This window comes from Macaca nemestrina, chromosome 6 (assembly GCF_043159975.1).
Source record: "Macaca nemestrina isolate mMacNem1 chromosome 6, mMacNem.hap1, whole genome shotgun sequence".
NCBI classification, from domain to species: domain Eukaryota; kingdom Metazoa; phylum Chordata; class Mammalia; order Primates; family Cercopithecidae; genus Macaca; species Macaca nemestrina.
Genome location: NC_092130.1, coordinates 19,408,287 through 19,429,585, shown reverse-complemented (window position 1 = coordinate 19,429,585; position 21,299 = coordinate 19,408,287). Strand labels below are relative to the sequence as shown.

Sequence of the window (21,299 nt, the reverse complement as noted above, 5' to 3'; positions counted from 1 at the left end):
AGTAGCAGCATGTTATTCTAAATTGAAACAGAAACTCAAAGGCAATTTGCTGGGGACTAAAGTACAGATTAACTTCCAAACTCAGCTCCAATTCTCCCCTGACTGTGTCTACTCTATGGTCAAATAGGAAGTGCTTCTGGTGGTAGAGTGGCAGAAGCCTTTATATTTTATGACACATGACCTCTTGGATGAAAGCTGGTCCTTTTGAGTTTGGAAATGGGTACAGTAATGGGATGCTGATTGCATCTATTTTCCTGTCTAGAACTTTATGCCAAAATCACTTACAGGGTGAAGAAAATGGAGATATCATGGGACTGTGGAGAGATGAGAATGGCATCAGTTCTGGCCAAGTTGGGTGTGTGATGTGGGCCAGCCCCTGATCTCTCTATGCTTTCCCTCCTGCCTCCTGAAAGCAGGGGAATGATATTCTCTTTATGTTGAAAAATGATGATCTGGTTTGGAATCTGTTCTTACCTAAGCAAAAACTGAGCCCCTGGAATGAGTTCAGCAGGCAAACAGGTGATGGGTCAGACACAGCAAACTGATGAGAGCACTGGACTGTGAGTTTGTCTGTGTGATCTTGGAAGAGCCCCTTCCCTCTGTGGGCCTCACTCTGTTGACTGTGAACTAAGGGGACTGGTTGAGACACTGAAAGCACTCTTCCCTCTGATATTTTGCTCAGCAGAGCTGCAGGTCAGTATGGTTTTGCTGTTGCATAATCCTTAGAAAGTTGAGGTTTAGAATCAAATTAGGATACAAAAATAAGGCAGAGGATGGTATCAAGAAAGGAATAAAAAGAATTAGACAAGAAAGGCATCCATTCTAGCGTGGAAGGTTATAAATTTGGTTAGATAACGTAATTTTACAATTGGTCAGGGGGAAGAAAGTGTTGTTAGAAATTCTTTCTGGTGATAGTATTTCTGAAATGTGAAGAACTATGGAAAAGAAATTATTTTCCTTCTTCCTTACTCTTCATAGCTGGTCTGGAAATTTGATCTTTAATGACAGGCACGGCTTTCCAGGATCTGCCCCAATCTGTCTTTTTCTACTTTATCTCCCTATAATCCTTCCTGGTCTTTCATCATTCTGTCTCCTCAGACTCTTCCTCACAAAAGCTTTGTACTTTGCTATCTTGCAGCCTCTGCTCAAATTTTTATCTCCTGAAGTGTCTTCTCCCTTTTTCTGTCTTTCAAAATCCTATACACCCTTTAATCCCATCTCAAAGGCCCCTTCTTTCCTTCTTTCCTTCCTCTCTCCCTCTATACCCCCCTTTCTCTGTAAGTAGCCTTTCTTTTAATTAAAAAAGTAATACTTGTATATGATGATATGATAAAAGCACAAAAGAGCTGTCAGGTAAATCATAAAGCTTTTTCATATCCCCAGCTCCCCATCCAGAGTGCCCTTCTGCAAGCAGATGTTTATTACTAGTTTTTGAAGTCTCTTCTGTTACTCATAACCCTGACTTCCTGGCCATTAGGCCACACTGGCTAGAGGGAGGGTGTGATTCTAACTGAGGAGTGGACAAAGACATCCTAGTCCGCTGTACACACTCATCATGCAAGGTCTTCCCCAGGTCCTTATGCTAAGGAGTGTGCCCCCCAGCACAGTCCTGGGCTTTATGAATCACACAGGTTGCCATGTGAATCCACACTCTAGATCTTCCTACTGGTGTACATTAAACATGCTGTTTCATCACTTTGGAGACTCTTGTTTTCTTATCTGTAGAGTAGGACAAGAATTATACCTTTTTCAGGGAGTTTCTGGATGAAATGAGAAGTTGCCTATAAAATGGCCTGTGAACAGCACACAGTAGTGCTGCAAAAATGTTCTTCCCTTTCACCCCCTTCTGGGCATCTGCAGGACTCTGTCTACTTCATTATTGCAATGGCTCCCTTGAGGGCAGGGGCCATGTGGGTATGTACAGCTTTGTCTTTGAAGACCCTATCGATTCTAGCTCAGTGCCTATTTAGGTGATTAATAAACACTAAATTAAATTCAAAATTGGACCAATCTGGCTCACAAAAGGCAAAGTATTATTTTTTGTGGGGGAAGACACGGTGAGTAACCCAGTTCTATCACCGAATTGAAGAGTGGCCTCAGGCAAGTCATTTATACATCTCCTACGCTCAAGTTTCTTATCTGTCAAATGTGGGTGGCCATTTCTACTTTACAGTGCTTTTGGGAGGAAAAAATGAGAGCAGCATCTGAACTGCAGCAGGACACAGAGTTCTATAGCATTACAAGTACCTTTCTTAACATTTTTTGTTCTCCCTTTCGCACACAATTCTTTTTTGGGGGGATACACCGTGTTCCTGTTGCTATTCCTACCCCTTTCTCCATTGAAAGCTTACAATCCTCAAGGGCTAGAGAGAAGATAAGAAACTAAGGTCTGTGCAAATATCATGAAAGTTACTCCTTTTCTAAATTCTGACAGTTTAAAACTGCATTGTTGCAACTTTCTGTTCCACTGTCAAATTGACTTGAGTGAGTCATCTCTATGGCAATTACTAGAGAAAGTCTCACATGATAATTTATTTAACGATGGGATCCATGTTGTTCTGCACATTCTTGTTCTAAAATATAGTCAGCAACTGTGCAGCAGGGCGTCAGTCACTGTGATCCATTTGATGCCACTCAGCATCTTCTGTGCAAGTTCTAACTGCAATGTTTGATTCACTGGTATCTCATTTGATATTCGAGAAACTTCCATGTGACTGTCCCTTGGGGCAAAGCATATTGTGTACTCTCTGACCTCATCCCGTGTCTCTATCTCCAAGAACGTATCCTGAGTTATTAAAAGCAGAGAAAGCAGCCTTGAAATAGAAGTCAGGGAAGGCCGTCAGGCAGGTTTGGTGGTAAAAGTGGGTGGTGGTGTGGGGAGAAGTTTGGAAGGAGGCAACAGTAAGTCCAGGTCAGTGGTTCTCAAACATTTTAGGCTCAGGACACCTTTGCACTTACAACAATTACTGAGGACTTCCCGAAAGGTTTTCTTTACATAGATTACATCTCTCCATATTTAACACATGGGAAATTAGAAAAACAAGTTAAAGTTGTGTAAATTTATTTCAAAATAGCAATAATAAACTCATTACATATTGACATCAAAGAAATTACATCAATACATGTCAGCCTCTGAAACACTTCATTTTACCCTCAAGAAAAAAAAGGAAAGTGAAAAAGGCAATTCAAACTATAGTATTACTACAAAAATAATTTTACCTCATAAGCCAATGAAAAGGGTCTTAGGGACTTCTGAGAACCATTAGTCTAGGCAAAGATATTGGAGATTAGGGGCTGAAAGTGTTTGTGTGTGTAAGTACGTAATATACCCAAATATCTCTCTTTCTATAATAATTAATAGCAAATTAAATATTTATTGTGGATTAAATATTATGCAAGTTTGTAGCCATTATTTTATCTAGTCTCCATAACTCATTAGAGGGGATATGATTATACCCATTTGGTAGATTAAAAAATAAGGTGCAGAGAAGTTAAGAGTCAAAGTGGGACACAATTTATATGACAAATGTTAGAAAAGGACAAGTTAGACTTCTATCTTATCATAACGTAGGCTATTGTATCCTGAGATATTATAGAAAAGGACCAATGCAAACGCTTGTATGTGGGGCGGTGGGGGAGGTATTCTGAAGCATGCAGATAGAAACAAAAAGGCTTGAGGAACACTCTTTTGTGAACAACTGCAGGCTAAAGGTTATTTAGCTTTGGAGTATGACAAGAGTAGCTTCCTGGTTACATTCTAGAGAGATAGGGAGAGATGCTTTAGTGGATGCTGTCAGGAGCTGTCCACATGCCCCTTTAAAGCTGAGGCACTCATGTATTGACAGCCGACTGCTTTCAGTTGAATTTCTCTCTGAGAATTATTCTCAAAGAAAGCTGTTAATACAAGATCATGCCCTTGCCCCTGGGGCAGCCCCAAAGCCATGACTGGTTAGCAGGCATATAACAGCCTAGCTCCCTTGCCTCTTTACAGGGCAATTGTAAAGGCCATTCCAGCTCTAGAACTCCTCATGGAATCTGCTGAAGCCTTTCTTGATTGTGCATAACTGCTCAATGTCTCCCTCTGCCCAGACCTGTTTCCCTCACTCCTCCACAGGTACTGATCCCAAGAGTACTTCTCAATCAACATCCTGAACTCAAATCTCCCTCTCAGAGTCTGTCTCCTAGAGGAGCCAACCTAAGACAAAGACAAATTCCTAAATCTCCTCCCCTTAAGCACAGTTCCCTTCAATTCCTTTTAGATATTAGGTCTCTATGGGGTTAATATTAAGCCTCTTTAAATTCAACAGTGTAATAGTTTTGACTAATACTTCTCCAGCCTTCCAAGGACAGCCTTTTCATTCCATGTTGGACACTTTTGATTTTGAGGGTTCTTTTGTTTTTTTACTGAGTTGAAAAAGTCTATCCAGTATGCATGCATTGTTTTTAGTTTTCCATGTGTAACTTTACAGATTGGCCCATTCATTCTTCCATGATACTATCTACGTTACTATCTGGGTGGGGTCTTTAAATTGAATCAGTGAGGACCTCACCACAGTCTGAGAGCTGAACCAGAAACCATTTTAGGTACTTCCTAGTCCTGCGGTTTTCTGATTCCAGAGAGTTTTTTTCTGGTAAGTTGTTCATAATGTTCACCCTTTCCATGTACCACCTTCCAGGCCAATTTGGATCCCCCAAACCACGGAAAGATGGTAGCACAGCGAACTTGCTTCTAATTCTTTTTTCTATTACAGTAAAATGGGGGTAAAGATTTAAGGCCCCTTAGCCCCATGTGTTTCAATTTGACCCCATATGCCTTCTTTCTTGTGATCCAACTTATTTTTGTGCAGTGTCATCTTGCCTGCTGTGTTCTGGAAGTAGGACAATTTTCAGTGTTATTTTAAATCATGTAGCACTCAGGGAGATAATGATATTGATTAAAGTGTGAGTGTAAGGAAGGTATTTCTTTTTGAGAAGGATATATAGAGGAAGTGTGTTTTGCTTCCAAAGCTCCACTAGGTGGCATTTTATTAAAGCATTATTGCTATTGTGGTTATTAGGAGTAAGTGCTCACATTATTATTCTTAAAGGGATAGTATTAAACTCCTCAAAATTCTAAATGTCTATATTTTCATGGATAATTATAGTGAAGATTTAAAAACAAAAGCTTGCATAGTAAAAAAATAAAATATCCAGATCCATATCTGTCAAATCCAGCTTATTTTAAAAAGAATATTTGAGACAAGATTTCTAACTTGGGCTCTGACACTAATCTACTATGTGGTCTGGTGTAAGTCACTTTCTCTTTCTGGACTGATTTCTTCTTCTTTGAATGAGAGAGAACAAACGAGTTAGTCTCTAAGGCCTTTACTTCGAATACTTAATAACTTAGTAATTCTATTTCATTCCTTACTGTGTTTAGATTACAAGTTTTCTAATACGATCATCACCAAATTTATAATAAAGACAACATTAGACAATTAGTTTGTTTATAAAAAACTTTGTATAAAACGTTGTTGTAATTTTAAAACATGCCAATTTTTGTCATTAAGGAGGTCCTGTTAGAAGCATTTCTTTTCATATTGAGTTTCAGAATCTTTTATGTCAAGCCAAACAACTTTATCATCTGACAACCTCTTTTCTATCTTTTCAAGCTGTTGGGGAATGAGTTCTTTTGAAGCCTAGAGAAACTTATCTGAGAGAGCAAGAGAGGTCTTCACGGATAATTATCAGCATTAGCCAGGTGAAGAGGCCCAACTCCTTTGTCCCATTCTGCAAAAAAAAAATCCTCTTTAAAGTTTTCATTTTCCAGATTGCTTTTGCTTGAATTATAAAAATCCCACTGAACAGAGGCTTATAATATTTTATAATGTTATAGAATTTTTTCCTATTTTTCTATTAGAGATAGATAAATAGACTTAGTAAAAACAAAGGATAATTCCTTCAGACCCCACGCTCCTCTGGGCCTGTGAATTTGGGCTTAAGGGAGGGCAGTTTAACTCTTTGAGAGCATTGCTTCTCTGCTGTGGATGTTGAATGAGGCTGCACTGAATCTGTGGTTTGAAATCTGCTTCTCTTTCATCCCTCTGCCATACTCACCCCAAATTCACAAAAGACTACGGCTAGAACTGCCAAAATCACAAAGGACTTTGCTGGTTGCCTGGCTCCTTTTTTTTTTAAGGATGTTTCATGAAGTAAGCGCCACAGTGGGAAAAAAGGAATGGCTCTTTCATAAAAGAAATTTTAGACAGGCTGTAAAGTAATCTCTGCTGTAATAGCCACAGTGCACATTGGCATTTTTAACTCACTGGGAATTCCTATAGCAAGGAAATCTATACACATAACATTGTTCTGCAAATCCATGGATTGCTTTGCGGGGTATAGCTTCAATGTAATAATTTTATTTTAAAGATAATGAAGAAGCAAAGTTTATTCAAGAATAAACTCAAGAATTTAGTCATAATAAAAACATGGAGAATTGGATTCAGAACCTGAATCTCTTGGTTTTGATCCTACTCTTTTTTTCTATACATTCTAATTGCAGATTCAGATCTAGAACATTCTCTATAATTTTTCAAAATGTAATATGAATTTCATACACCTTAAAATAAAAATGGACCTAGACATGTTGCTTGATGTTATGTTGCTAATTAGCAAAGTAGACCTAGAAAGGCTAAATGACTGTTTCATGGTGATGTGACTAAATCAGAGCAGAACTCAAGATAAGAGGTAAATTTTTTTGAGTGTCTGTCCATGAATGGTATCCATAAACATGCCATCCATCCATGAAAAACCATGCCTTTGAATTAAGAATGAAGAAAATTACATCAAAGTTATTTTACACCTTATGTCCTTATCAGCCATTAATGAGTTCAGTTGAATAAGATTCTTCCTTTTGCCTTACCAGAAGATTGTGACAATAGAACAGGTAAGTTTTGATGATACTATTGCAACAAGGAAGAGCCAATAACGATAAGCATTAGATTAGAAATGTCAAATATATAACTTTGAGCACAAACTCACCTCCTTTCAAGGTTAGCTTAGATTAGTTAAATGAGAAATTGTATTATTAATAGATTTTTGTTTGCAATTTTAGCTCTAGGTAGCAGTGACAAAGAGCCCACATATTAAATATAGTGATAATTATAGAAATAAAGATAGTATTTGCTAAGTGTTTATGCAGTATCAGGCACTACAGTTAGGACTCACCTACTCTTAATATTTACCATAATTCTGTGAGATATGACCTTTTTATGGAAGATTGAGCTGAAGCTCAGAGAGGTTAAGAGACTTGCAAAAGGTCACACAATAGCAAGCTATAGAATAAGAATTTGAACTTAGGAATTAGTTTCTAGAGCCAATATTCTTAGGCATTTTACAATATTAGAGAAATGTCATAATGAAAATCAAATCTGAAAATGCTATATTAGAAATGTCTTCCTCCACAATCTGGCGATTTTTCAAAGACCTAACGACAGAAATGCCATTTCATTCAACAATTCCATTACTGAGTATATACTCAAAGAAATGTAAATTGTTCTATTATAAAGACACATGCACACGTCTGTTCACTGCAGCACTATTCACACTAACAAAGACATGCAATCAACCTAAATGTCCCTCAATGATAGACTGGATAAAGAAAATGCGGTACATATACACCATGTAATACTATGCAGTCATAAAAAAGAATGAGATCGTGTCCTTTGCAGGGACATGGATGGAGCTGGAGGCCATTATCTCAGCAAACTAATGCAGGAACAGAAAACCAAATACCACGTGTTCTTATAAGTTAGAGATAAATGATGAGAACACCTGGACATATAGAGGGGACCAATATACACAGGGTCCTTCTTGAGAGTGGAGGGTGGGAGGAGGAAGAAAATCAGGAAAAATATCTAATGGGTACTAGGCTTAATACTTGGGTGATGAAATAATCTGGACCAGAAACCCCCATGACACAAGTTTACATATGTAACAAACCTGCATGTATATCCCTGAACTTAAAAAGAACAGTTAATAAAAAAGAAAAAAAAAAAAAAAAGAAATGTCTTTCTCTCTTGAATGCTATTTCGAAGCATGAAGTCTTTATTCTCCACCCATCTAAGTCAGTGAGTTCTTTGCTGCTTTCCTCTCAAATAAGCTCATGCTACCTTGTGTTCTGACAGCCTTTAAAGAAATGCACAGAAATGCATCTAGTTCAAGTGAACTGGAATTATACGATTTGGAGAAGGAATTGGTTAAGCTTCCATGTTTTGGGAAGAAAGAGTTTGGCAAAGCAAACAATGATATGAGAAAGGTGACCCTTAGGTTTAGTCTGCATTAAAAAATAAAACAAAAACCAGTCTCAAGTAAGTGGGCAGCTTTCATGAATGTGCTCATTTGCAAGATACCTGCATATCTAAGTGTACTCTGTAATAATCTTTGTTTGCTTTCCCTTATAACTCAGATTATAGCAGGGGCATTCTTGCCTTTTGGCAAACAAAGCAATGTTGGTTTGAATGACTGTATCCAAAGCTCCAAGAGTTTTAGGCGTTCCCAGAACTTTGCTTTCTCCTGATGACTTCTGTCCTTAGCTCCTGCACTCAGTTGTGCCATTGGCTCATTCTCCGGTTTTCAGGGAAGTAAAGCTATTCCCATTTTGTGAGCTAGATCACCTTAATGAAGATTTCAGAGGTCAAGGGGAGATAAAACATGGTATCCTACAATGTTTTCTGCCACTCTTGTCTCTTTGTCCTCCTCTCCTATTCATTCCTTGCCATTTTCTTTTTTCCCCTCCCTTTTAGGAACAAGTTTTCTTCCCTGCTAGTAGGTGATAGATAGTTCCGCCCCTCTCTGAGGGCTGCGTGTAAGCTGACATGCATTCCCCACTGCAGCTCAGTGACTCCAAGAGAGTCTCTCAGGGCATTCTTCAAGAAATATGGTTTGCATCTTAAGAGGAATTCTGTAGCATTATCACCACGAATAAATTTTTCTCTACTTGTTATAAATGTATATACTTTAAAATAGCAAAATCATGTCTCTTCTTTCAAATTCTATACTTCTGACTTCTCACCAATGTAGTCTATCTGTCTTACTGGTAATTTAATGCCAATACTTTATAAAGAAAATAGCTCTATTTTTTAAACACTACCATGCCATTTTTTTTGGTCTTTTTCCTGCTATCTAATTATAGATTATAAAAGTACTATGCCTCTAAGTCATCTTTGATCTTATGACTCCTCACCCCTCCTGTGCAGGGAAAGTAGAGAGAATGCTGCTTAATTTTCTTTAAAGATGAACAAAATCAAGGCCCAGGGAGGTGAAATGATCAAAGCTCAACATGCCACATAACTGGCACCAACACCTAAGTTATTTCCAGATGTGCTCCACTGCCTTTCTCATATGAATCTCCCCAAACTCAATTTAGAAGACCACCAGTTTCACCAGCCTGCATGCACATTGGCGAGTTCTGCAGTTCAATTCTGGAGCTGGAAACCACTACAAAGCAAGAGAAGAGTGGAAGAGGCAGAGACCAAGAACATGCTATCACATGGGGCCTTCCAAAGACTTTGGTCAAGCCATCTGGGATCAGCTCTCCTTCACCCTGCAGAAAGAATGTGCTTTTACATTTAATTGGATCATTGTTCACATTTAATGAGCTTCCCTTTGCCCATGGGTTGCATCCAAACTCCTGACACAGCCCTGAATGATCTATCCTGCTTCTTTTCCATCCTCACTTGAGCTACCTGCCCCTTCCTCGCTCTTTTCTAGCCACCTGGCTTTTTCATAATTTTTCAAATGTTCTACACTATCTTCTCTCTCAGACTCCTCCCACAAGCTCTTCTTCCTGCCTAAAATGTAATTCCCTCACCTCACCTGCTACCTTCCCAACTGGTTCTATGGTTTCTACCTACTTGTCTCCTTCTTTGGAAAGCCCTTCCCCACCGGCCTGTGTTGAGGAGCTTGTCCTCATTTTTGCCCTATTTATTGATGCTATAGCACTTATCACAAAGAGTAATCATTTGTCTTTCTGATTTTTTATATTTTATGATCTCTCACTCCTGCTAGACCTTAATGACCTTTGAGTGCAGTGTTTAGACAGTCCTTGACACATAGTATGCTTTCAATAAATAATGTGGAATGAATGTTTGAATGAATAAAAGAGGAAGGCAGCTTGGAAGAGTGTTTTCTTCTGCCTGTCCATTGATTCGCCCATTCGACAAATGCTGATTAGACCTCACCTTCTTCTGTGTGTATTGAGGGGATCCAGGATTTTATCTGACAGGAGTCCTGTCATTCAACATTTGTAACCAAGTGGGAAGTCAGTTTTGGAGCCCGGTGAGTGAGCACAGACATGGTGTTTGCCAAACCTTCCTATTTGCAACCTTCCAGAATCTCCTTAAGGCTGCCCAACACATTCCATATCCAATACATCACGATGACCTTTAAGCTGCCAGTTCATCTGTATTAAATGAACGTGGCTTCTTGGTCCTGCTGCAGTCTTCCAGATTTCTAGGCTCCCATTTTGCAATTTCCGGATGAACTGCAAGATCTCGTGGGATTAGTACCTGCATTTAATCTGTTTATTTATCATGAATTGAGAAGGCCAGTCTGCACATTTTCTCTTAAAAGGGAAAACATTTTAAATTACATGTTAGAGAGCTTTTCCCAATTCTTCCCAACCCTCAGAGTCCACTCAAGCCCATCTCCTTTCCCTGAACCAGCCTGGCCTTTTAGATTTTCTGTATATCTCTCTGCGTGTCATTTTCTCACACAATCGCTTATATTTGCATATTATCACCTAAATAAGATCACATTATTATTTAGTTATTTTATTACACATGTATTTATGTGTACGTATGTGAGCATGTGTGTGTGTGTGTGTATTCTGTGTTCCTAGGGAGTTTCTAGGGGACAAGAATAGGTACACCTCCTTTATAAACCCCACAATGTTTAGCAGGGACCTAGGAATTCATTAAAAGGTCAAGGATGTAGGCCCTAAATAATATATGTTGGCTTCTCTGGAAGTAGACATTGCGACAAAGTTTGGCTTGTAGGATTTTGTTAGAGATCAACAAACACGGAGGGAAAGTTGAAGAAGGAAAAGCTGGGCAGATGCAGATTTGAACTGGGATGCAGCCTGACAAAGCCTCAGCCAACCCCACAGAGTTGTTCTTTGATGGGCCAAAATAACCTGGTCTTTGGATCTTCGGGCCCCTACCTTTATCAGTCATGGTATATGAGGGTCCCTAAGAAGGGCATGCCCTTGGGTGTCTTTCTGCTGCTGAGGCAAAGCCTGGAGAGACTGTCAGCAGAAGCTGCCCGCTGACAACCGGGGTAAAAAGCCCTTTCCTGAAGAGAAATCTGGGTGGCACATCTCCTTGTCCACCATACAGCAGATGACACCATCAATCAAAACCTATCAGATTGAAGTTCGGTAAATGTTTGTGGGATTGAATCCCATTGACTAGACCTCTGGTTAAGCTGAAAGACCACCCCATGAACTAGTATGGACTCATCCTAGTAAGAAAAAATAGTGATGCTACCTTGGCCTGAGAGTAGTATGGGGGAGATAATACATTCTCTGAAATTTAGAAGGGTGCTGGACACATAAAAAAATTCTCACACTTCCAAAATCCAGCCAGAACTGTTTCTTGTCACAGATAACTCTGCTTTGTTGACTCTAGAAATTCTCCCTACCTTATTGTGTACCCAAATAAAAATATTTTCCTAACAATACCTGAAATCTTTACCATTTCGACATATATGATATCATCTGACTCATGTAAAAACATGCGAAATAGCAATATTGCTCCCTATCAAACACATGCAATGTAACATAAATTCTTTTGTTCTTGTTTTACAGATAGGGAAACTAAAATTCTACAAGGGGAAGTAATTTGCCTAAGGTCATAAACTAGTGAATTGTAGAATCAGAATTTTAATCCAGGACATCTGATGCTATAGAAATTTTAAAATTTTCTTTATAACAAAGACAACTTCTTCATTAAAGAGAACTGTCTGATTTGTTTTTAGAAGTCCCCTTAGGGTTTCAGCACCCCAAGGCTTCAAAGAGTAGAAAGCTATTCTGCATAGTAACAGTAGAGTAAGGAATTCAAGTTTCCTAGGAAGGGAATGAGAAAGTCCAGGTAGACCAGTCCCTCTGCTGAGGAAGAGTTAGAAAGCACTCCTGGCTCCATCATACCCAGGGCTGCTCAGCTGAAGGTCTTTGGGAGAGCAACAATGAGTAATGAAAGTTAAAAAAAGAATCATGTATATAACATAAATTTCCTCTTTAATCTTATAAAAGCTTCAGTAAAATTGACATTGCTTATGAAGACACTTGTAGGAGTAGTTTTTTTTTTTTTTTTTTTTTTTTTGAGATAGGGTCTCACGCTCTCACCTAGGCAGGAGGGCAGTGGAGCAATCATGGCTCACTGCAGCCTTGATCTCCTGGGCTGAAGTAATCCTTCTGTCTCAGCTTCCTGGGTAGCTGGGACTCCAGGCAAGAGCCATCATGCCCGGCTAATTGTTTTTATTTTTGTGAAGGCAGGATCTCACTATGCTGCCCATGCTAATCTCAAACATGTGCTCAAGCAATCCTCCTGCCTCAGCCTCCCAGAGTGCTAAGATGATAGGTGTAAGTCAATGTGCCCGGCAGGAGTAGATTTTTTAAAGCAACTTAAGGAGGTGTTGAGATTCTCATCCATGGGTTCTGGAGACCAGGGAGATGGCCTAGTGAGACAAAGGATCCCCAGGATAATAAAACAACTAATAACTGGGTTTCCCTTTCATTTACAACTACCCATCTGATTAGTTGATATTTCTATTTCATAGCTGAAGAAATAGGGACTGTGAGTCATCAGTTTGCTGAATGTCATATAGAGAATAATAACAAAACAGGCCTATAGTCTAAACTTTTCTTTATAACCCTAAGCTGTCCTCAGAAAAGATTAGAAGAAATACTGAAACAAACAAACCAAAAAGTACTAATATTTTTTTTCTTCCACTAGTTTCTTAAGTTTAATCTCTTTGACCTGAGCAGAAGAAGCCAAATGAAAAGTGAAAGCCACAAATAAGAATCCTTCTGAGTGACTGTGTGTATAATGGGAGGGAACTCTGATCCTATCCATTGCAAATACTCAGTCCTTCCCCATAAATGACAGTAATCACTGCATAATGAAGTTACAGCTCTTGGAGGTGATACAAGGAACCAGGGGATTTTCAGCCTCAGAGACCTGAAGAAGCTACACACCATAACCCCTCCAAATGGAGGATCCTATTCCTACCCATGACAGTTTCTGCAAGGCAGTCATGAAATTTAATTCCAGGGAGATTAAGGTGCTGTTTCAGGAGGCAAGCACCTAACCCTCCAAAGAGCAGCAGTGTTTATATATAGAAAAACAAACAAACAAACAAAAAAACAACCTGAAACATGAAAGCTTCCTATCAATTTCACATCCACAACCTAGCCAGAGCATTCTCCTCTAGTCGTTTCATTTTCACTGAAACAGGCATGCCTGCCAGTAGCCTTTGTGGTCCCAGATGTCCTCATTGGACCCACAGATGAGAGGGTGGAAGAAGCAGACCAACTCAGGCAAAGGTTCTGAGCTTCGAACACTTACTTTGTGCCAGGCTTTCTCTGTTTCCAGTGATGGTGACACAACAGAGAAGAAAAGAGATGTGATCCTTGCCCTCATAGAGCTCACAGTTTCATGGGCAAAATGAATAGGAAGATCTGGAAAACAAGACAGAGAACCAAAAGAAGTTCTTAAACTCAGGAGATAAGCTTCTCAATTACTTAAACTGAGTTAGAAAGGGGATTTGGGGATAAAAAGTAAGTAAAAATTCAAATATTAGAACGTTTCTTTCTAAGCCATTGATTCAGCACATAGGGCAGGGTAAAGGTATTAGTGTCAGAGGCATGTGAACCAGAGCAGTTCCATCTTAAATACGAGCTGGGTAAAATGAGGCTGAGGCCTACTGGGCTGCATTCCCAGATAGTTAAGGCGTTCTAAGTCACAGAATGAGATAGAAGGTCAGCACAAGATACAGGTCGTAAAGACGTTGCTGATAAAATAGGTTGCAGTAAACAAGTCGGCTAAAACCCATCAAAACCAAGATGACCAAAAGAGTGACCTCTGGTCGTCCTTACTGCTACATTCCCACCAGTGCCAGACAGTTTACAAATACCCTGGCAACGTCAGGAAGTGACCTTATATGGTCTGAAAAGGGAAGGCATGAATAATCCACTCCTTGTTTAGCATATCATCAAGAAATAACCATAAATTTGGCAACCAGCAGCCCTTGGGGCTGCTCTGTCTATGGGGTAACCATTCATTTATATCTCTACTTTCCCAATAAACTTGCTTTCACTTTACCCTATGGACTCACCCTGAATTCTTTCTTGTGCGAGATCCAAGAACCCTGTCTTGGGGTCTGGATCAGGACCCCTTTCCTGTAATATCTTTCTGGTGACCGCAAAGGGACAATTGTGCAGAAACCCCAACCTAAAGGCTAACTTTGGGTAAGTGTTGGGATGCTGTAAAATCTTTCCGGTGACCATGGAAGCAACTATAGTGAGAAAACCCCTGACCTGAAAGCTAACTTTGGGTAAGTGTTGAGGTCCGTTGATATATTTCTGGTGAACCCTAAAGGGATGATACTGAGGAGACCCCCCGACCCAAAGGAAATAGACTACAGCACTGATTGGATGACTTTGGGTAAGTGGTAGGGTACCCCGGTAAAGGATGGGATTGGGTTAGAGTCCCTTCTAAGATTTAGAATGTTGGAGGCCCCTCTCAGTAAAGTCCCTTTCGGTTAAGAACGGATGTGGCACTATGGGATGTTAACTGCCATTCTTTTTGGATTAATCGCCTTTGCTGATGGCTGTGGATGGACAGGGTTCCGCATGTACAGGATTGTGGGACATGGGGATCTTTCTCCTCCCTAAAAGGAGAAACTTGAGAGATGATGGGACTGCTGGAAAAGATTCCTTCATGACAGACAGGCAGCCTCTGAACTTTTCACTGTAGATGCAATGGGTGGGTCTTTCTCTGGCATCCCTGAGCACCTCACTTTCCCCACCCTGCCTCAGGCAATGCTTTCCTTTCTCTCTGTGTGCAAACTGGTTGAATGGACAAGATCACTGTTTATCTCCTGTAAAGTTTTAATTAATGGGAAAAATAATTTGTGAGGCTATTCTTAAGCTATAGCGAATCTGTTGTCCTCTGTGCTATGAATTTGCCTTTCTGTATTGTTCTGTCATAATGAGGGGTACTTTAGGATACAACAGGGCTTAGGACACTTAAACGCCCCCTGTTAAGACAAACCAGCAAACTGGTCAGTCATGTCCTTGGGAGATTTACTTGTAACCATATGGCTGTGCTCTCTCTGTTCACAATGGAGGCCCAGGTTCAGGGTTCAGTTCCAGCTTAGGGGATAATCCTTTATCTTCTGTCTGTCTGTGTGTTTATGTATATTAAGTGTGTTATGTTTACATATGAAAAAGCTTTAATCAGTTTAATAATAATAAAAGCTTAAATCAAATATTTTGTCAGAAAAGTAAAAAGTGTAACGCCTTATAGTTCATGAGATCTAAGTAATCTTTGGGAAATAAAAACAGTTTTAAAGATTATTGGTAAAATAAGGACATTTGGTCTAAATTATACAGGTCAGGTATTAAGTGCACTAAATGATTTAAGGTCATAAACTGCTTCTTTGACTTTTGGAAATTGTTCAATTTACCTACTTTGTTTGTTTGTTTGTTTGTTTGTTTGTTTGTTGAGACAGAGTCTCACTCTGTTGCCCAGGCTGCAGTGCAGAGGCGTGATCTCGGCTCATTGCCACCTCTGCCTCCCAGGTTCAAGCGATTCTCCTGCCTCAGTCTCCTGGGTAGCTGGGACTACAGGCACATGCCACCACACCTGGCTAATTTTTTTGTATTTTTAGTAGAGATGGGCTTTCGCCTTGTTAGCCAGGCTAGTCTTGAACTGTTGACCTCAGGTGATCCACCTGCCTCAGCCTCCCAAAGTTCTGGTATTACAGGCATGTGCCACCATACCCGGCCCAATTTACCCATTTTGAAGCATTAGATTCTAGATAAGGCCTGGGGACATGTGGAGTTAGCTACATCCTGTAGCTATGCTGGAGAGTCAGCTCTTATCTGCACTTCTGCCTGGTGTGTCCTAGGCTTGGCTCCACACCTAGTACACAATTAAAAACCCAAACTTACCAAGGTTTTCACCAAAAGTGGAAGTTGCTAAGAGTTAACAGTATAACATATGATTGAGACTACAGAAGTTTTACATGCAAGGTGTCTAAGGAAAGTATAATATATTTTTGGTAAAAGATTATAAGAAGGTATGGTAATGTGTTTTTTGTTTGTTTGTTTTTGCTTAGATTAAAAGGTTAAAGCATTGTTTTAAATTAGATAGAATAAAGCTAAAGATTTGAATAAGTTATGGAAGGTTTGTAAAAAATTAATTGTAAAAGAGATTCTGTGTGTGAATATATTGGCTAAAGTAAAAGGGATATTATTCAGTTTTTTCCATAAATTAAACATTGAAATACAAGCACAACAGGTTTTTCTTAGAGCACTGATCTGCTCTTTAACAAAAGTTGTAAAGAGAATGGGATGCTTTCCTTAAGGAATCAGACTTGCTTTGTAAAGCCAATAAAAGCCCTTTGGGGAACTGGCCTCAGACCTTGCCTACACAGTCCCTGTACAACATTTCTGACCTGTGGTCCAGGAGCCCCAAGTTATTTTGGGACCTCAAGAAAATAGAAATTTACTCAACTTATAGGTATTTGAAGGTACAAACCCATGGCACTTCTTGGCTTTAAAAAAGTCTTATCTGAGATTCCTTCTATGGAACGGAGTTTCATCAAAGCCAATTTACAAAGAACTTGTTTGAAAAATAATTATTCTTGCTGCACTTTATACACATAATCAGGCCAAGTATAATAAAACAAATCAGTCTTACCATTATTTATCTTTGGTAAAAATGGGAAACTGGAGAGAGAAATGTTATGTTTCAGAACTATGGTACACTTGTTATTAGATTCTAGTCTCATTGATTAACTTTGTTTCTGCAATTTAAGCTAACCCTGCTTATTCCTGTGAACCAACCAGTGATATCTGACTGCTGCTCAGAAGAAACAAGAGGGATAGGTCATGTAAAAATCTGGATAAATATTCTAATTCTGGGCACATTGCCATCAGCTAGCAATCCCACATCAGCTTGGTTCCAGCAGTTGCCCAGTTCATGGAAAGCCTTCTTATTTAGTTTACTTGGGATAATTTTACTTATTTTGCTTTACTCTTGTGGAATATATTGTTGCTGTACTCATTTTATAGGAATGCAGAATAAGCTTACTCAATGTTTTCTTAAATTGAACTCTTATTAACCTTTCAGCTATCATCTCTTTTCAGGACTCAAGAGTCATGAATGACCCCTGGCATACTGATGCTTTCTGACTGAGCTCCTCTCTACTCTGAACACAAGAGACCCTAATAGCTAGGCAGGAATATTATCGCCCCTATTCAGCCTGAAGAAGTTACAGAAAATGGATCTTCCTCCCTTTGCAACCCTTAGGATTAAGGGTTCTCTTTTAAAAGGGAGGGGGAAATGTCAGAGGTGTGTGAATCAGAGCAACTTTATCTTAAATAGGAGCTGGGTAAAATGAGGTTGAGATCTACTAGGCTGCATTACGAGACAGTTAAGGCATTCTAAGTTACAGAATGAGATAGGAGGTCAGCACAAGATACAAGTCATAAAAACCTTGCTGATAAAACAGGTTGCAATAAAGAAGCTGGCTAAAACCCACCAAAACCAAGCTGACCACAAGAGTGACCTCTGGTCATCCTCACTACTACACTCCCACCAGCAACATGACAGTTTACAAATGCCATGGCAAGTCAGGAAGTTACCTTAGATGGTCTAAAAGGGGGAGGCACGAATAATCCACCCCTTATGTAGCATATCATTAAGAAATAACCATAAAAATGGGCAACCAGCAGCCCTTGGGGCTGCTCTGTCTATGGAGTAGCAATTCATTTATTCTTCTACTTTCCTAATAAACTTGCCTTCACTTTACGGAGTTGTCATGAATGCTTTCTTGCATGAGATCCAAGAACTATCTCTTGGAGTCTGGATCAGGACCCCTTTCCCATAACAGTAGGACAGGGCCAGGATGGGCCATGTTGCCTCTGCCTGGTTCCTCCTCTAGGCATGAAGACCAGCAGTGGTATATCAGGTGGCTGAGGGACTTCTGTCATCATACTACTCTTGAGGACCTCCCACAAAACCTTGTTCCTTTCTTTGGTGACTTCTACCTCTTTGAAAACTCTTCATCAGTAAATCCTACATGTGGTCATTCAATATTTTTATCTCAGCTGATATGGATGGCAATGAGAAAACATTTGGTGTCTTTTGCCATGTTGGCTTCAGTGGGCTAATAAGGAGTCCAAGGTGACCCTAGAAACACTGTAACTTCAGGAAAAAAATGTGGGACCTACCTTGGTGCATGAGCTAAGGGCATCCTTGGAGGAAACCTGTCATGGCTCTACCAAAGTCATGAAGATCAGAAGGTGGGAGACTCAATTAGGGAATATGAGGATCATCCAATTCCTTCCCATCAACCATTCTTTATACTCTTTATTCTTTTTTGTTTCCTGCTCACTTAACCCACATTTTTCTTACCTTGTCTCATGTTTTCTTTTGGCACTGTGTAGTTGCACTGTAAACATGCCATTGTTGACACCTAAATTATCTCTGCCTGTAATGAAGTCAACAAGACATGCACTGGGCAGAGTCTCCCTGGGAGTGCCTTCCTTCCTCAAGGAGCCTGTCCAGAAGGGTGATATCATTGTCAAGCTCAAAGTTTATTCCTAGGCAGATTAACACCCCAAGTATTAAGATGCCTAATCAATCATTTTTAGTTTCAGCTTTATCCCAATCATCTCAGGGCCCACCACACAAAACACCCTGCAATATATAGTCCCTCATTCCCATGCATAAAGCCTACATGACTTTGTGCCTGTTATTTTCTAATTTTCTAAATTTCAGAATGCCACTGTTTTAATAATATGTGTCTACCACTGAACTCCTTCTCAGTTTGGCTATTTTGTCAAGTGGAGTAAGAGAAGAAACCTAACCTAAGCCTGAGATCGATTTTCATATTTCAACCATTGAGTCCACTTTCTAGCCCATGGCCAGAGACAGACCTGAGTGCTACATGAAATTGAGAAGAGATGTCATCTCCAAGCCTGTGGATTTCATGTTTTGATTTCATGTGCGCACGCACAATCTTCAGACTCTCAAAATCACTTTTGTTTTTAATACCAGCCATCCTACATAATCTGGCCTTGCCTCGCATCAACCACACATAAATCCAGCCTCCCTTCAAGTTTACCCAAAATAACTTACTGCTACAGAAAAACATGACTGAGTAGTGTAGCCTCTATTAAAGGCACAAAGAGTGACAAAGAGGGAGAGAGGTGCTATCAGGGCCCATAGCATGTCTTTTAACATACATACCCACTCCCACCCAAGAATGCAGGAATTGTTTGTTTATCAAGTCTCTGTTGAGCTACTTAGTGCCCTGAAGCTTCTCAAGTCTGCCGTCTCAGTCCATGCAAGTGTCCCATTTTGCTGGTCTCTATCTTCAAGGTTCCCTTTTCCTTAGCATCCTCATCATAATTTCACCCATAATTATAGAGTAGTTCAAATCTCCCAAGTTGCTAACCCAACCTCATTTCAATTTGGAGAGTGGGTGAAGCATTTTCTTTAGTATACTCAAAGCTTTTATGAGTTCTTGGCTCTTTTATGAAATGATATGCTTACTTTTCTTCTTTCTCTCTCTTTTACACCTGTAGTTCTTTTCTCTGTGACAGTTTCCTTAATTTTGACTTTTACTTTCTTTTTAAATTTTGCTCTAAGTACCAGGATACATGGGCAGTACATGAATTGTTACATAGGTATACATGTGCCATGGTGGTTTACTGCACCTATTTACCTACCCTCTAAGTTCCCTCCCCTTACCCTACCACCCCCGAAAAGGGTCTTGTGTGTGATGTTCCCCTCCCTGTCCATGTGTTCTCATTGTTCTACTCCCACTTATGAGTGATAACATGCGGTATTTGGTTTTCTATTCATGTGTTATTTTCCTGAGGATTATGGCTTTCAGCTTCATCCATGTCCCTGCAAAGGACATGATCTCATTCCTTTTTATTTGTCTTTTACTTTGTAAGTTTTCATCAAAATTTCTACTAAACTTCAAATAATTCTTAAAATTAATTAATGAGCATCTATCTATCTAGCTGGCTATCAGATTTATCTTCCTCTATTTGTCAGACATATAACAGTTGCTACATTGACAGCTTCATTATCAACATGATAAACCGCTGAAATCAAGCACTGTATCAAGTTCTTGCTTTAAATTCCTCAATTCCGCTGTAATTCTAAGTAATCATCCTCAATCCAGGACACCAAACCGTTCCCATGCAGGCAATGAGTCTTTAGCAGAGTTGACAGATTCCTTTCTTTGCATCAGCTGAATCTCCATAGTCCCCTCTCCTCAAAGGACTTATTCTTCATATCCTCTCCCCATGGTCTACTCTTTCTTCTCTGCAAGTAGGCTTTCTGTTCAGAAACTTTCCTCTGCACACCCTGGCATCTCCGTAAATTGTCATTTATGGCCTAGTTGTGGTTCCTACTGGCCCTAAAAACTCCAGAACTCTCAATGTTAAAAACACTCTTCCAAATGTAAAGAGAGATAAACTGCAGAAAGAGAATTTCCAGGGAATACAAGATGGTATAGAAAATAGCCTAAATACTTTATTATTGAAAATAATCATGCCATAAAAGTAGAAAAAATTAAAGGTTAGTCCATATAGGATAGCTAAATACCAAATGGGATCTTGTACTGGAGGAAAAACAATGCAATAAAAGACATTATTGTGTAAATAGACAAGAAATGCAGCTGACAGCTTAAATACAAGTTCTATACAAATCTTCAATTTACTGAAGCTGATACCTGCACTGTGGGGATTGAAGACAACATCCTTCTCCTAAGGAAATACTCACTGAAGGGGTAAAAAGTGGTAACATATGCAACTTACTTTTCAATGTTCAGAAAAAATGAGTAGTCATGTATTAATATATATACAGAGAAAGCAAATGGAATGAAACGTTCATGATAAGGGAATCTGGGTAAACAGTGCTCTTTGCTATTCATCCAATTTCTCTGTAAGTGTGAAATTCTTTTCTGTTCTTTTCTTTTTCTTTTTTTTTTTTTTTTGAGATGGAGTTCCACTT

The 21,299-nt window shown here is 39.5% G+C and overlaps 1 long non-coding RNA gene across 1 annotated transcript; it reads left to right on the top strand.

Moving 5' to 3' along the window:
* Window positions 1-1,738: 1,738 nt before the first annotated feature.
* Window positions 1,739-10,141, top strand: LOC139363563 (uncharacterized). The gene is made up of 3 exons (XR_011624207.1): window positions 1,739-1,914; window positions 5,652-5,740; window positions 9,237-10,141. It is a non-coding gene; the product is annotated as an uncharacterized lncRNA (long non-coding RNA).
* Window positions 10,142-21,299: the final 11,158 nt, after the last annotated feature.